Source organism: Dasypus novemcinctus, chromosome 2, assembly GCF_030445035.2.
Source record: "Dasypus novemcinctus isolate mDasNov1 chromosome 2, mDasNov1.1.hap2, whole genome shotgun sequence".
Classification (NCBI taxonomy): domain Eukaryota; kingdom Metazoa; phylum Chordata; class Mammalia; order Cingulata; family Dasypodidae; genus Dasypus; species Dasypus novemcinctus.
Window position 1 is genome coordinate 46,623,383 of NC_080674.1, and position 14,972 is coordinate 46,638,354.

General features: G+C 38.2%; 1 long non-coding RNA gene across 1 annotated transcript; it reads right to left on the reverse strand.

Moving 5' to 3' along the window:
- Positions 1-2,355: 2,355 nt before the first annotated feature.
- LOC101418799 (uncharacterized) lies at positions 2,356-10,709 on the reverse strand. The gene is made up of 3 exons (XR_001119142.4): positions 10,161-10,709; positions 4,770-4,830; positions 2,356-4,669 (listed from the first exon to the last, which is right to left on the reverse strand). It is a non-coding gene; the product is annotated as an uncharacterized lncRNA (long non-coding RNA).
- Between the last annotated feature and the right edge of the window lie 4,263 nt (positions 10,710-14,972).

Genomic DNA, 14,972 nt, shown 5'->3' on the forward strand with positions numbered 1-14,972 from the left:
CATGTACACTGTCTCCACATAAATGATATAGTTTCTTCCATTGCTAGAGTCACAATAATTCTACAGTAGAATACCGGTAAGTCTACTCTAATCCATATTTTATTCCTCCATCCTGAGGACCCTGGGATGGCAATGTCTACTCCACCTCTAAATCAAGAGGAGTCATAGATCTACATGGCTGATGGATGGGATTCTCCTGCTTGCAGTTGTAGACGCTCTCAGTTCCTTTGTGTGGTGGTTGACCATCCTCACCTCCCTGTTAGTGGCCTAACAGGGAGCATAAGTCCAATGAACTGGAGAGTAGGTGTTACAGCTCTGGTGAGGCTCAGGACCCAGCTAGCACATGGATAGTCCAGAGATTCAAGTCTCCTGAGCATACACCAACCCCAGCACTAACCATAGGTTCAGTAAAAATAACAGAAGAGGCATGTAAAGAGAAGTCACATCTAAGTCCAACTCCATCACATTTGGGAACACAAGTTCCAAAGTAGGGCCCACTGGCAAGGCTTGAATTCCAGAGCCATTTGTCATGACCATAGGACCTGGGTATCTCCATAGCCCTCAGGAGCACCACTACCTGGGGTGGTATCTACTTTAGCTATCTCTGAGATCCTGCTGAGATGTGCATAAGCAAGACCCCTCTGATGACCTCCCAACTCATTTTTTTTTTAAAGATTTTATTTATTTATTTAATTCCCCCCCCTCCCCCGGTTGTCAGTTCTCTGTGTCTATTTGCTGCGTCTTGCTTCTTTGTCCGCTTCTGTTGTCATCAGCGGCACGGGAAGTGTGGGCGGTGCCATTCCTGGTCAGGCTGCCCTTTCTTTCGCTTTGGGTGGCTCTCCTTACGGGGTGCACTCCCAACTCATTTTGAAGTCACATTTGCCTTTACCATTTCCCCCTTTTATTCAAGGTCTTTTTCTAGTTGCATCACCAGCTGGTGCTTGATAGTAATCCCTCGGTGTGAGGGAGGCTCATCCCTGGGAGTCATGTCCCACACTGGGGGAAAAGTAATGTTGAGTTTGGCTTAGAGAGTGGTCACATTTGAACAACATGGAGGTTCTCAGAGGTAACCCTTAGGCACCCTGCAACTCTAGGCCTAGTTGAAATTTCAAGCACATAGGCTCCTAAGCATAGTCATCAGTATCAAGGCCCCATCATTGAACCATCCGTCTTCACCGGTCTTCACCCTTGCACTTGCAGGCTTGTTGCTGCTCCATTGGGGAGTGCAACAGAGTTTTTAATCCCATCTATTGTGCATTTCATTCCCATAAGTGCTATTAATTTTCTTTGGAGGATTTCAAATTGTTCTTTATGCTCAACCAGTGTCTTCTTAATATCCTTTATTTCTTTAGCCATATCTTCCTTAAATCCTTGAATTGATTAGGAGAATTGTGTGAATGTCGTTGATTAGTTGTCTTAAATTCTGTTTCTTTTCAGGGTTTTTTATTTGATCCTTTGGCTGGGCCATACCTTCCTGTTTCTTAGTATGACTTGTAATTTTTTGCTGATGTCTAGGCATCTGATTATGTTGGTGACATTATTCTGGCCAATTTCTTTCTCTTGTTTAGTGGTTTTGTATCAAAGCTCTTCTTTGATATTTGATTCAACATATTCTAAATCTTTAAGATTGCCCAGATTAAGTTATCATAACAGGATAGGGACCCACTACTGAGGCATAAAACAGATTCAAGAGTTCCTGGACATGGGAGACTCCAAAAAACTTTTTTTCTTATTGCAATTTCCCAGCATGCCAACAGATGATGCTAATCAGGGAACCTTTTTATTGAGATATCTCTTTCAACCTCTATTCCGTGGAGATTCTTGTCTAGCCAGAGCTGATATCCAAAATAGGCTCCTCTGCCCAAACTAACTGAAGAGAAACCACTCCCCGCCTTCTGCCACACCCTTCCTCCTCCCAGGGAGGAAATGTCCATTCTCATCTCAGTTGGCTGCAGTGAGTCATGGGTTTTACCCAGGTGGTTCCCAACTTGAGGGTGGGGGATTGGTGCCAGTCCCAGCACAGTATTTATAACACATAGTTTTTGCTTCAGCTGCATCATCTCTCTTTCCCTCTACCTCCTGGATCATCTGTAGCACACTCCTGGTCTACAGACCCACAAGCAGCTCTCTCAGACAGCTTTTTGTCCTTCCTTCATTGTTTTGGGAGGGGGGGATTGTTTGGGGTTTTTTTTTTTTTTTTTTTTTTGCCCAAGAAAGGGATTTTTATTTATTATGGCAACATACAATTCTCATTTTAATTGCTTTCAAGTATACAATTTAGTGATATGTTCATACATTGTTCTCCCAATTTCCTTTTGTTCTTTGTCTGTGTGTTTCTTTGGCACCTTATGCATATTTAAGGTAGTTTTTTAACAAGTCAATTTTATTGATACATATTAATAAAGCATAAATTCATCCAAAGTGTGCAATTAATGGTATTCCATATAATCACTTATTTGTGCACTCATCACTTCAATTATTTTTAAAGCATTTTCATTATTCTAGTAATAATAAACAAAAAACTGAACAAACAAAACCCAACACCTCTCCATCTCTCTGTGCTTCCCCTGCCATACATAGCTGCTATTCCATTTCCTTCTCTCTAGTTTATTGTATTTATATTTTGTAAAATCAGTCTTATATATGCAGTATCACCCATATTTGTGTTTTACATGAGGTTTCACTATGTTGTACAGTCTCCTCTGCTGTTTTTGTAAAAGAGTTGAGCTCTGCCACCTTACTTGGATGCCATCTTCCCAAAAATCCCAAAGCAGGTTTTGATAGGGGAAGTGGGATAGCTTCAGAGAACACCCAGCACATGTGTATGGGAAAGACACCAACTTCAAAGCAGAAAGGCAAAGAAAAGGGATACTGGAGACTGAGGTTTTAAACCAACAAGATAAGTCTGTTTACCTCCTACTGTGCAAGAGAAAATCAAAGTTGTATAGAGAAATGCGGTGGTGTGGGATCTAATAAAGATCTCTTGCAAATACCCACAACTATCACAAGTAAAAGATTACATCCAACAGGGAGTAAGGATATCTCCTAAGAACATGCAGGCCCAAGGCTGCCAGATATAATAGAAAACAACCACTTTCTCCAAGTGTCAATTTATGGGGCGGCCCTGGTACAGGAAAAGTGCTGAATTTCTGCGTATCAGCAACAGTTCTTTCTTCTAGCACTTCCATTATCACATCATATCAACTCAACAAATATTTGCCAGGTACCCACTGTGAGTAGGACATCACATTAAGGAATATCTACCATATGGAGGCTGCTACAGGTTGCTGGGAGCTTTTTCATACAACTCTATCAGGAGGCTTTGACATTTGGGGCTGTGAGGAAGCCAGGGAGAGGAGAAAATACAGAAACCCACACCCATACCCAAAAGGTTAATTCCTGTGCCCTCCTACACTGAAAGGTAAGAACCACCATGATGCCACAAAGTGGCCCAGTAAGGCTTTCCTGCCAACCAACTTTTTAAAAGACAAAGTAAGAATCTCTAATCAGGATAAACAATTTAACATGGTTCTTTGGATGACCCTGAGAAATGTATATGACTGTTAACTTCATAAGAGAGATTTTGGGGAACAATATGTTCAAGAATGTGAGCCAATGGCAAAAAAATATCATTGCAGTTGGTTACATACAATTTAGTTGTGGTTTTTTTCCTGTTTATTTTTCTACCAGCATTTAGAAGTACAGAATGATATCAACAGAAAGTTTATGCAATGAAGTAGTGAGAATAGAGCATTGTTGCTGAAGTCGCACAATTCTGAGAATTGCATACAAATACAACTAAGCAACTCTAGTCATTGTTTTTCTGGATGGCTGAAGAGCATGTGTCCATGTTTCTTCATCTGAAAAGTGCACAATGTGTTGACCAAGTGCATCATGGTACCTGCCAAGTCTGCAGCTTCCTTCTAAATAAAACTGCCAGCTAGAGCCCCTGTGGTGGGGCTCCAGGCTACTGGTTCCCTGCTCTGGCTGCATATTAGAATTACCACAGAGCTTTTAAACTTGCCATTGTCCAAACCCCATCCCCAGAGATTCTAATTCTAAGATTCTATTTGAACTTGGGTAGGGTTCAAGTACCCATAATTCTAAAAGCTTTATAGATTCTCTTGTGCAGCCAGACTTTGAGAGTCACTGTTCTAGACCACTCCACTCCATTAACTGGAGTGGTCATATTAAGTACAATTCCACCTCCCTTCCCCATATGCAAGTAATTGGACCAGTTTTGTGCATTTGACCCAAGGATAGCCAATACCTAACCTGGCCTGGTCCTTTGAGATGGCCCGTGTTTGGATCACCAAGACCATTCCTACATTTGGAGATTTGTTAGAAGGACTCACAGAACTCAGCACATAATAGTACTCATGACTAAGATTTAGTAAGGAGATGTAGTAAGGATATACAGATTATAAGGAGAGAGATAAACACAAGTGGAATCTGAAGAAATTCGTGCATAGACTTCCAATTCTCTCTCTCTCCCTCTTGTGAGGGAGGTACATTTGAGCATGGGTCTTTTTCAAACAAAGAAAAATACATTAACATATTGGCAATATTTTTGTCTAGGGAAGCCCAAAAAAGGCTCAATGCCCAAAGTTTTCATTGCTGGCTGTTCACAAAAGCACCTCTGCCAAGCACGTACCAAAATTCCAGACTCCTGAAAGGAAAGCAGATGTTCAGCATAAATCATATTGTTTGCACAAACAGTCTAGACACAATGAACCATGCTTATCAGTTAGGAAATGGTGAGAACATACCCAAAATCCAAGTTCCCAGAAGCTAGCCAAGGGCCAAACTTGCAAACTTGTTGATTCTTTTCTGCACAGGGTACAAAACAAAGATGATGTTTATTAGCTAGATCCATAAATTCTATCAAAAGAATTTAATCTGGGAAGCATGGAGAACCTCACATCATTGCCGTGGAGAGGGGAAGTGACCAGATACAAAGAGAAGCAAAGATAAAAGCATGTTTCGATCACCTCAAAGGAATGCTGTTATGAAGAGAACGAATTCCAATACTGAAGATTCAACAAGTTAACCCAGCTTTTAGATCTCTGTTGGTTCTTCCAGTTCCCAAACACTGGTCTTCTGCTTTCCCTGAGACCTATCCACCCAGTTGTCCCTTGTTTTCCATAAATTTTCTATGTCCTTTAGAGTTACTTTTATCCTATCTCTAATCTTCAATTACTTAAAGCTGTCCATTACTAAAAGAACTAACAAGTCCACTCGTCACATAACACTGAGCCATGACCACTGCAGAGGAAGGCAAAGAAAGAGCAACCATCTAAAAGAAGGAAAGGGAAGCAGACTTGGCCCAGTGGATAGGGTGTCCGTCTACCACATGGGAGGTCCGTGGTTCAAACCCTGGGCCTCCTTGACCCGTGTGGAGCTGGCCCATGTGCAGTGCTGATGCACGCAAGGAGTGCCCTGCCACACAGGGGTGTCCCCCATGTAGGGGAGCCCCATGCGCAAGGATTGCGCCCCGCCGGGAAAGCTGCCCAGCATGGAAAATGTGCAGCCTGCCCAGGAATGGCACCACGCACACACAGAGAGTTGACGCAGCAAGATGATGCAACAAAAAGAAACACAGATTCCCGTGCCAGTGACAACAACAGAAGCAGAAAAAAAGAACATGCAGCAAATGGACACAGAGAACATACAACTGGGGTGGGGAGGAGGGAAGGGGAGAGAAATAAAATAAATCTTTAAATAAATAAATAAATAAATAAAAGAAAGAAAAACTGAGAAGGTGAGCTAGTCACCCAGATGAGGATCCACAAAAGCACAACCATCAGTCTTAGCAATCTGCTGCCTTCCGTGCTGGTTGGAGATTTTTCCTGAATTAGGTGATATCTTTGCAGAAATGGTTGAAAAACGTTTTGGTGAGACCATGGAAAGTTAGCCTTCTTGTCCCAGAATAAGTGAGAATTGTGCAAGAGTTCCTAGTACAATGAAACTCATCTACTTATATCTTATTCCCACTCAGGGTTTAGGTGGACGTATCTATGAACTTTGAAATCTTTTATACAATAAAATACCTACATAAGTTCCAATCCAGATGCTGTGAAATTCAAGCTTCTAGGCTAAAGGATTAAGTCCTTCCTCTATGTGGTAGTTTGAGGCTTTTATGGACCCCAGAAAAATCATGTCCTTAGAGTTAATCCATTCCTGTGGGTGTGAACCTGTCATAGGTGGGATCTTTTGATTAGGTTACTTCAGGAAGGCATAACCCAGGGTGGGTCTTAATCCTCTTCCTGGAGTCCTTAAATGGGATGAATACTGAGAGACTGAGAGAGGAGGTCAGATGCAAGAAGCTGAAGCAACAAAACCAATATAGAAGGTAGAGCCCAGTAGATGCAGCCATGTGCCTTTCTCTGTGACAGAGGAATCTAGGATTGCTAGCAGGCAGTCTGCAGGGAGAAAGCACTGCTTAATGATGCCTTGATTTGGATACTTTCACTGCCTCAGAATTGTAAACTTGCAGTCTAATAAATCCCCACTGTAAAAGCCAACCCATTTCTGGTATACTGCATTTCAGCAGCCTAGCAAACTAAAACACTCAAGCAATAACTATTTTATTCCTCTCCATTCTACAACCCACCTTTACAGTGCCAACACTTCCCATCGTCATTACATATTCTTTCTATTATGGTAGTTGATCGAAATAAATAATAGAACCTTAGACATGGAAGAGACATTACCAATCATCTTAAATTCAATATCTTTGTTTAAATATGAGAAACCAGAGATCTAGCAAGATGAACAGACTTATCTGAAGTCTCACAGCTAGTAGAATCAGAGCTAGAACTAGCTCCTGGCTCCCAGGCTAATTTATTACCACTCAAGATTCTTCTTCTCAGTATGTTCCCATGCAATAGGATTCAGCTGGAGAACAGCTGTCCTAGCAGCTTTTCTCTTTTCCAAAGTCTATTGCTACTCTCAGAAAATATTAACTTTCACAAGGCTGTAGATTTGTGATTGTGCAATAAATAATACAACATTCTTAAATTTGCTAATGTTTGCAGATTAAGATCACATGTTCCTAAAGAAAAGGAAGTTACACTCAAAATGTACTTTTGAGTCTCTAAAAACAGGTCAGCACAGGGTGTTGTTTGCTGTCGTTATACATTAAAGAGGAAAATATTTGCTCACTCATTTGTTTTTGAAAATTAAATTACATGACAATATTCAATACAAAGAAAGTAAACATTACCCTGTACAACATTTTTTTAACTTAGAAATTAGGCATCAGTTGCTTATCTGGCAATAATCAATGAAGAACTTAATTAACCATTATTAAAATCCCAATTCTGTTCCAGGGCTGGATGTAAAGGAAGAAGACAAAGCAATACAAACAAAGGTGCTCCCAGATCATTTAATGTGAGAAAAATAAAGTTCAGAAAAATATTCAAAACAGTAAATACTGGATCATACAGCAAATCTTCCAATACCAGAGAATTGGAAGAACTCAGGAACCGGAAAGATCAGCAGAGATAACACTGGTCCGATTAATATTTTCTGACTAGGTGTTAGTGCTTGGTAGTCATTAAAATACAGCTTTGTTGTCCTGAGGTATATTAGAAAGGTTAGCCAGCCTTGGTGTCCATCTCATTTTTATTTCTAATACTTTCATTTATATAACTATTTATTGAATACCTCCTTATGTGCCTAATATTTTGTCAGGCATTGCAAATGATCCAGTCATGGAGGCATTGTTTAAATTTTCAAGGCCTTAATTTTGTCATTAGTTAAATATAAAAAATGGACAAGGTAATATTAGGTTCCTCCTAGTTCTTACTTTCTATGCATCCAATCTGCTCCAAGATGAAGGTTCTTATTATTATTAGACACAACAAAATTCCTGTGCATGGGATATTTAAATAGAGATACACAATATCTGATTTTTAGGGATCCTAGGTTCTTTTACCCTCCTAACCCACTCAGGAGGCTTTTATATATTTCCTTCAGCAACTGTGGCTCAGTACACCTGGAGGCATGGAAGCACAGCCTTCAGGAGGGAGTTTTATTCTCACAACAACTTTAAGAAGTAGATACTTTTTATCTCCAAATATTACTCTCTGCACAAGTCTAAAACTGAAGTTTTTAAATTGTTAAATAACATATAGTAAGGTTGGAACACATGTGAACCTGGGTTTCATACCAAAACCCAAAGCCCTAGTGCCTATCCTAAATTGACGTAAACAAATTATATATTGAGATACATAAAAATATTATGGTGGGAGTTTATGCTGGAAAGAATCAGTGTTCTCTATGAAGTGTATAAATTAACTGCTGAGACAGTATATGTTTATAAGTTACAAAGGAAGGAAAAGGATTACTGGGTGAGAGATAGTATTCAATGAGAACTTTCCAGAATCAATGAAAAATTTACATTTTCAGATTTAAGAATCACAATTAACACTAAACAAGTGAAAACTAATCCACACATTGGCACTTCAGAGTAAAATGGCATATGAGAAAAATCTTAACAGTAGCCAGAGCAAAAGGGCAAATTGTCTGCAAAGTAACAATTAGACTAAAGCAGACTTCCCAACTGAAAAATACAAAAACCATAAAATAATGGAATATCTTCAAAGTACTGAGAAAAAATACTAGCTAAAGTATCCTTCTAGAGAGAGAATAAGACAAAGGAATCTGAATGCATATGCCATATGCAATGGGTGGTATACATTTTCACAATCTTCTTGAAAGAAGTACTTCAGAAAGAGGAACTTAAACTAAAAAGGAAAAAATAAGGTGCAAAGACCAGCACAGGTAAAAGAAATTGACAAATATTTAGTTTAATATAAATATGCATTGGTTATTTGAAACAACAACAATAGTAATGGCTATTGAGGAGAGGAATTAAAATACAAAATGAGACTAAAATCTAAACAAAAATTGGAAGATAGGGAAGGTGATTGGAATTAAAGTATTCTGAAGTCATTGTTTTGTTCAGAATAAGTATAGATGCATTAGCTTTTGTCTGAGAGTACGCATACTTCTTCAAATGTAAGGGTAACCATTATAGGGAATAAAACACAATCTCTAATTTCAAAGGGAGAGAGATATGGAATACTCAAATCCAATAGAACAGGAGTTGACAAACCTTTTTGGTAAATGGCCAGAAAGAAAATAAATATTTGGAGCTTTGTGAGCCTTACAGTCTCTGTTGCAGCTATCCATCTCTACCATTGTAGCATGAAATCGACCATAAACGATACAAAACCAAATGAGTGTGGTTGTGTTCCAATAAAACTTTATTTATGTGAAAGAGCTGTCAACCCTCGCAATAAAAGGGAAAGCAGATACAAGAAAAGAAGTCTTATAGAAATAGAACATGATGGTAAACAATTTGAATTTGTTTAATTTTGATAAATATAAATTCATCAAACTTTCCAGATAAGCACACAGTAATTCTGAAAATGGACAAAACGAATAAAATCCAGCTATGTGTTGATGACAAGAGATACATTTTAAATTTTTATTACTCTAGAAAATTTGAAGGAAAAAGAATGAATACTTTAGACTAAGAAAATACCAACCCCCCAAAAAAAAACAAAAAACAAAAACTGAATGAGCTATATTAATTGAACACAAAATGGTCCTTAAGGCAAAAGGTATTATTTAAGATAAAGATATACTAATCATGAAACTGTATACACTTAATAACATAGCCTTAAAATATACAAAGAAAAATTACAGTATTAACAGGAAAAAAATTATAAATCCATAATCATATTGGGACCAACAAACTTCTTTCAGAAATTTATCAAGAAGACAAAAATCTAAGTATATAGAAGATTTCAACTACAGAATTAACCAACTTCATCTAATAGATACATGTAGAAGTCCACACCCAGCCATAAACACACATGAAACTATTTTCCAAAAGTTAATTATGTGCTACACCATAAAACCAGTCTCAACAAACACAAAGCTTTGATAGCAATCAGACCACATTTTTGAACCACCCTGCAATAAAACCAAAGATAATTTATACCCAAACTATTTGAACTAATCAAAGAATTCAGCAATATGATATGGGCTTGTTAGTTTATTTAGGGAGTGATCCCAGGAAGAAGAGAGAGGAGACAGAGTGAGAAAAGGGAAAAAGCCAATATAGGGTGTGTTATTGAGCTAGTTACCTCTATGGGTAACACAATCCTCCGTAAGGCCCTCTGCAGATTGCGCCTATTAAGTTTTCCTCAGGAGAGGAGGCTGGGTCATTAATCCACCAACTCTGCTGTTCATTAGTTGAGGGCTATCTAGGGGTGTTAACTCCTCTACACTCTCGGTCTGTGCCTGTGCAGCAGAGGGGCTTACAGGGCTTCCAAAAAATGCCTGATGCAGAAGAGCAGAGAAACTCGAAATTGCTTTAGGGGGACCTGGCTGGATGCATGGAACTCTTCCCTACACCTGTCCTGAAATCCAGTGGCTTGTGGAAATGCTGCCATCTGCTAAAGATCTCATTCCAGTAAATTAAAATTAAAAAAAAAAAAAAAGGCAGAACAATAGCATGCATTTAGGATACCTACACAGTCAGTAAAACATATCAAAGTATTTCCAAACAATGGTGTTGGGGTTGATGTAGGAATAAGGTGGGACATCAACTGCAGATGTAATGAATTTCTTGAGAGAAAAAAAGGAATATAAAGAAAATATAACAAAATGTTAAAATTTGTTATATCAACAGATACAGGTTCTATTATTTTATTTTTTTAATATTTAATAATTATTTTTAAAGAGTAAGTTCTTGTTGCTTTTAATTAGCAGATTTTACTTGATTGCACATGCCACAATCACTGAGCAGGCATTAAATAAAGCTAAACTAGAAAAGCTCAGGTTTGTCTGGGTAGGGATTTGCCTTCTCCAGAAGCAGAAATAGATGACACATTTCTTTCTGTGTCAATAAGGGAAGTGGCCCAGTAAAGCATTTGAACTTTAACCACATAAATCAGACTCACTGAAGCTGTTTGCAATCACAGGTTATGCCTCCAGGCCACAGTGATCTCCATGTTCTAGTTTATGGTTAACGATTCCCTTAGTTTCTCTTGGATAAGCAATCTTTCAAAGTCTTTTCCAACTGTCTGTCCATTTATGTTTATCATTTTCATATTCTAATTGTGCAATTTTCATAAACTAAAACACGGAGTGCCTGCATGATCACAGTCATGCTTTATAGCTGTTATAAAGATAATCATTCTGGGCACAGGGATTTTTGTTTGTGTATTTACTTTAATGGGCCATAGATATCAGTCTAATGCCTTCAATTTACAGAAAATGAGGCCCAGAGAAATCCATATGTTTGCCCCAAGGTCTTATAACTAGTAAGTTACAAAGCAGAAGATCAAATTTTGGATTTATCACTATCTTCAGTCTGGAATATCTACATTCCTGAGACGTTACAAAATGAAATATGCTATCTCTGAAGATGCTGAAAGTATTACTCATTAAGATATCATGGTTTAGGGTTACACACCTGTTAAGTCCTGTGGAGCAGCATAAATGTAATGCACCTGGCAAAGGCCCAATCTGTGCCTGTCCAATGCATCCATGCTTCTAGGGTCTGCAGAGTCTGTGACTTTTGGAAATATCCTTGCATGACTTCATAGCAGGAATAGTTTAAGGCAGACTTTTTGTGTTGCCATCACAACCTTAACAAGAGCCATAATATGGTTACCATGGTAAGGCACACCCCCATGGAATTATCCAAAATTGCCCAGGTCATCTGCTGTCATGTTAAAAAAAAAAACACTAGACTGGAGAAAGAGGACTTTGAGACATGAATTAGTGAGGCTCAAACTGTAAATACCTCAGGAATCTTGTCAAAATGCTGATTCTTATTCAACAGGTTTGGGATGGGACCTGAAATGCTGCAGTTCTGACAAGCTTCCAGGTGATACCTATATTGCTGGGCCAAGGACTAGCCTTCATGTAGCAAGACTTCCTCATGCTTTAAAAATTCCCAGATTGAGCAGCAGATGTAGCTCAGTGGTTGAGTGCCTGCTTCCCATGTTCCAGGTCCTGGGTTCAATCTCTGGGACCTCCTAAAAAAAATAAAATAACAATTCTGAGATCAATGATAAAGAAGCTAGGCTTCTCTATGGCAGGATTTAAGAGGCCAGAGAGGAGTGGAGGCAGGTGATTTGTATGAGCAGCACTCACAGAGTTTTTGCTAACTCTTTAGCTATACTTGTCAGTAACAATGACTATTTGGTAGTGAAAAAGCACTAGATTTTGAAGTTCGCATTGGGCCTTCTACATCACAAAGTAATACCAACTAACAACCAGGCAATCATCAATTCTCCCCACTCTTTAATTCTGAAAAAAAAAAAATCATGGAGTGGTGATAGCACGACAGCATTATAAAATACCACTGAATTGTATATTGAAATTGATTAAATTGGGAAAGTTTAGATTACCAAGATATAAACAAAACATAGAAATGTACAAATAAAGAGTGAACTCTAATGTAAATTATGGAAATTAATAGTATAATAGTATAATTATAGTAATACTGGTTCATTCTTTGTAAAGAAGTTACCACCCACATGTAAAATGTCAATAACCAAAAACTGTGTGTGTGGCATGGCAGAGGGGGGTGGGTGGTCTTACATGGAAACTCTGTATTTTCTGCATGATTTTTACATATACCAACTCTAATAAAATGATAAGAAGGAAGGAGGGAAGGGAAGGGGAAGGAAGGGAAGGGAAAGGGAAAGAAAGAATGAATCATAAGCTATGAGCCTGAAAAAGCAGATTCAAGTGGTGAAAACAAAATGGGATTTGGGCTCTTCTTTGCCTGGAAGTAGCCTGAATCCATGTCTTGGGTGTATACTTTTCTCTTTTCTCTTGTTTCTCAATAAATTCTTTTTACCGGTCTAACTGAAAAAAAAAAAAAAAGAAAAGAAAATGGGATTTGGAGTGAAAGTGTGTGGATTTGGTATCAAACTCCAGGTCCTCAATTTGCCGCCTTTATGACTGTGAGCAAGTTGCTTCAAGCCTTTGAGACTCAGTTTGCACATCTCTGAAAGGAGAATGATATTAATAACTCAGTTACAAGATTTTGCACATTAAACATGGTAATGATTTGAAAAGTGCTTTTTTAAAATGACAGTTTTAATAAAAAGATTAAAAGCTTAAAGGGAAAGAATTGATAAGTTCTTGATGATATCACTACTGAACTAAAATCTTCAGCAACTCTACCTTAGAAGACAAAGAATGATTCATTCTTTACCTGTTCCCAGTGAGTCTAATACCAGAGTGAGGGCTGGTGGGCAGGCTTTTCGGGGCCTCAGCCAAAATGGGCAAGAGTTCATATTCTCACAATGTTCCTTCCAGGAACCTGTATTTGTGGACTGCAGGGATCACCCCCACGCAGTTTGTTTTAGTTGGCTAAAATTTGCTGGAAGCAATTCACCAGAAATGGGTTGACTTTTACAATGGAAATTCTTTTTAGGATAAAAGCTTGCAGTTCTGATGCTGTGAAAATGGTGAAAATGTCCAAATCCAGGTTTCATCAGGCGATGCTTCCCCCGAGACAAGCAGCTGCTGGCCGCCCTAAATTCACCTCCCATGGTAAGGCACAGTGGCGGCATCTGCCGGTCTTGGTCTCTGCCTTCTTCTCTGGGCCTCATTGTTTTGACTTTGGGCTTCTCTGTCTGAGACTTTTCTCTTTCCTGAGTTCATTGAATTCAGCCTCTGGGGGCTCCTGGGTTCCTCTCTGTCTCTGCAGTTTTTTCCTGTATCTGCAGCTTTTTATTCCTCCATTTATAAAGGACTCCAGTCAAGGATTAAGACCCATGCTTGGCCACACAATCTAATCAAAGTCCTTAACAACTAATTTAATCCAAAGATACCACCAACAATAGGTTTGCATGCACAGGGAATGGATTAGCTTTAAGAAGAGAATTTTCTGGGGTCCACAAAAGACTCAAACTGCCACACAGTTTAAGGACAGTGTGACATATTATGAAATAATGAAGCTCTCCCAAATGTCTTTCAGTCCCCCTGCATTTATCACGTGCTCTGTATCTATTATCGATCCTAATTTAAGTAGGAAAAAAACTGAGTCCAATTGCAATATTACATAATATTGAACTTATAAATCTTCCAAGAAAACAAAATATAGACAGATTTGGTTTAATGGTGTGCAAATAATAGTACACACATGTTTCATAATTTACACCATGCCTCTGTGTAAATACCTAATTCAATCCTTTTAGTCACCTGTATATTGCTTATTATTAGTTCTAAGGATTATACATTACCCTAAATATATATCCAAATAATTGTCTGTAAATCTATTTTATCATAAAATGTGGTGTTCATTTATTAAACTGCCTCCCCTTCTCTTGGTTACTAATAAACAGGTGTCTGTGATTTCCCTATCAGTGGACTCCTGGAAGAGGAGGTCCTCCATGAAAATGTTTTAATTACTCTTTTTCATTATTAAACTAATCTTTTTAAATGCACTTTCTGAATCAAGATAATTGCCTTATAGCTGAGTATATGAGACTTCAATGCCTGTGATTGCATTTATGATCACCTTTCTGCTATAAGAAGGAAAACTATCTCAATATGTCATACAAACAAGGGTTGCCCTAATAATTAGAGTAAAAGAAAATAGAGAACTGAGAATTCCACACACTGCATACATGAACACAAAAATTCTCTGTAGCCATAATTAGTATCATATTCAGTTTGCTAAGAGTTATATCACATTGATCCTATCTTTGTAGGGTCCAACATGCTATAGGTCTTTAGCAATAAATACTACAATAATTATGGAGGAAATTTTTTTCTGTTCTTATTTTTAACAATAATGGATTATATTCCATACCTATTTAATGTTGATATCTTAACATCCAGTGCAAACATTTTCTGAAGTGGAAATATAAGTTCTACAGGGTTATCAAAAAATACCTCCCCTTCCATTTATATAAAATGTAAATATA